Raw genomic sequence first — 3,045 nt, forward strand, 5'->3', positions numbered from 1 at the left:
GGAAGCAAAGTAAATGCATACAAACTCATCACCAAAATTAAATAAAAAACAAAGACATTTTAATATTGCCAAAATTGAATGTTTTCTGTGAAGGAGCTCAGGAAATATAACCCAAAATATGGGTTGTCTAGACCTATGTCCAGAAGTGTCTCCTATGATTTCTTCTAGTAGTTTTATAGGTTCAAGTCTTATGTTTAAGTCTTAATCCATTTTGAGTTTATTTTTGTGTATGGCGAGAGATAGGGGTCCAGTATTATTTTTCATGTGGATATTCAGCTTTTCCAGCCCCATTTATTAAAAGGGTGTGTCCTTTCCTCAATGTGCGCTCTTGGTGTTTTTGTCAAAAATCAGTTGGCTGAAAATACAAGGACTTATTTTGGGTTGTCTCTTCTGTTTCACTGGTGTATGTGTATGTTTTTAAATAATACCATGCTGTTTGGTTACTATAGTGTTGTAATATATTTTGAAGTCATGTAGTGTGATACCTCCAGCTTTGTTCTTTTTGCTCAGGGTTGTTTTGGCTATTGGGCTCTTATTTGATTCTATATTAATTTTAGGATTGTTTATTTCTATTTCTGTGAAAAATTATAATGGAATTTTGATAGGGATTGCATTGGATCTGTAGAATACTTTGGGTAGTAGGGTCATTTTAACAATATTAGTTCTTACAATGCATGATTATGGGATATCTTTTCATTTGTATCCTATTGAACATCTTTCATCAATGTTCTGTGATTTTAATTGTAGAGGTCTTTTTGTTTTAGCTATTTTAAATGGGATTACTTTCTTGATTACTTTTTCAGCTAATTCATTATTGGTGTATAAAAACTGCCAATATTTGTATGTTGATTTTGTATCCTGCAACTTTACTGAATCACCACTAAGAGGTTTTTTTTTTTTTTTTTTTTTTTTGGCATAAAAGAACAACTTTATTATTCTCCAGACTTCAGGGGCCGGGAATTTAGAGTTCAGAAACGATGGTTTGTCTCTAATCAGCTATGTCTGAGGCCTCATCTGGAAAGACTCAAACACTGAGGACTGGAATCATCCAGAAGAGTCTTCACATGCGTGCCTGATGGCTGATGCTGTCTGTTGGTGGGTATCTCAGCTGAGGCTGATGACCAGAACAACATGTGCCTTCTCCATGTGGTTTGGGTTTCATCACAGGATGGCAATGGGTTCTTTAAAGAGGACCTCAAGATGAACAGACAGAAGTTATATCACCTTTAATGACCTCTCCTTGGTCACTTCCACTATAGTCACAGGTCCACTCAGATTCAAAGGGTAACAACATCAGCCCCACCTCTCATGGAGGAAGAAGTGTCAAAATCATACCAGAACCAGAGCATGTGGGAAGGGAGATCACCTTGCAACTCTCTTGAAAAATACACCCTGCCCCATTAACTAGGAAGGTGAGGGAAGCAAGCCGTGTACTTTTGGGTAGTTTTGCAAAATTTATCAATGTAGACAAAATGAGCATTGACTGGGTTGTACTTCTCTTAAGGTTGTTTGTTTGTTTGTTTTATAATCTGAGTTGAAGCCAAGGTGAGCTTTAGAGATCAGCCTAAAACGAAACAAATCTATATTAAACTTGAGAGGAAACACTAAAATAGTGGTCAAGAGAATGGCCTTTGCCACCAGATGGCTGAGTTAAAGTCCTGGCACTAACACTCACTAACTGTATGAATTAGAGATTCTTGGTGGAGTATTTTAGTTTTTCTAAATATAAGATCATGTGATCTGCAAGGAGGGTGCAATTTGACCTTTTCTTTCCATGCAATGAAATGTGGCTTCTGGCTACACCCCAGTGTTGAATTGAGTCACTGGTCAGTATCCCAGGGGCAAAAGCTGCTGGTTTTATTCTGAGTTTGATCAGGGTAGTTATTGGTCTTGCCGGTTGGTAGGGGAAGTGGCCTGTGTCCTGAAGTTGGGTGGGGTTTCAGGCTGGGCTCTGAGGCTGAGTGGAGTTGATGTTCAGGCTCACCGACCAGGCAGGTCCAGACGCTCTGCTCAGGACAGAGATGCAGTTAGGCAGAGATGCAATTTGCCTCCCATCCAGGCGTACTGTTTGAAATCACTGATCACGCAGGGCAAGAAGCTGTTCTCTAAATCTCATTAGGGTCACCAGCTTTTTTCCCTACCAATGCCAAGCCTTAGGCTGGGCTTCACAGGTGGGCAAGACTGCTGGTCAGGGACTCAAACAGGACAGAATTGTCAACCATTCTTCCTAACAAAACAGGTCACTGGCTTGGCTCCCAGGGTGCTCAAACCATGGGTTGATTTCACTGGTTGGGTGCTGATGCTGGCACGAACATGGTATCACCACCAAGATCTGCTGGCTGATTATCGTAAACCTCTTTGTTTCTAGTTGACCCAGGTGATCTAGCCCCGTCTTTCCCTCAGTGTTCCTCTTGAGGTGAGAGAAAATGAGCCTCCTTATAAGTGCTTCAGAATGCTAGGGAAGCTGGATGTCTGCCTCGGGCTCTCTTTTTCCACAGGCGAAACCTTAGGCCCAGGGGAACCCTTTTCATGTGGTGCTGTGCCAGCCAGGGGGAGGACAGACACAGTCAAAATGAAACCATTCCTGTCACCCTTCTAATGCAACTGTTCTTGTTTTTTGTGTTCTAACAGGTTGCTTCAGCCTCATCCCTGAATGTTGAGATTTTCACAAAGGTATTTTTATCTAAGGATACTTGTCAGTTGGACTCTCTGAGAGAATGACTAAATCCAGAGACCTCCTAATCTGCCATCTTGCTGACACTTTTAGGGGGTAGTTGTCAATGACATGATGGCAGGATATTTCCAATCGAGAATTTAATTAGTGTCTTGTATAATGTTACAGATCTTCCTTAAGATGAAGACATACGAATGTACTCAACTTGCTTTGGAGATCGTAAGATGGGATTCACTGGGAGATACACACACACACAAGTACATTTGTATATGTATATATATTATAAATGACTAAGTTAAAATAGAACTAGACAGGAATTAGGTAGCTGGTATTAATTGTTTATGTTGAAGAATGTATTTCAGGTTAATTCC

Source organism: Propithecus coquereli, unplaced genomic scaffold (genome assembly GCF_000956105.1).
Source record: "Propithecus coquereli isolate 6110/MARCELLA unplaced genomic scaffold, Pcoq_1.0 Scaffold522, whole genome shotgun sequence".
NCBI lineage: Eukaryota > Metazoa > Chordata > Mammalia > Primates > Indriidae > Propithecus > Propithecus coquereli.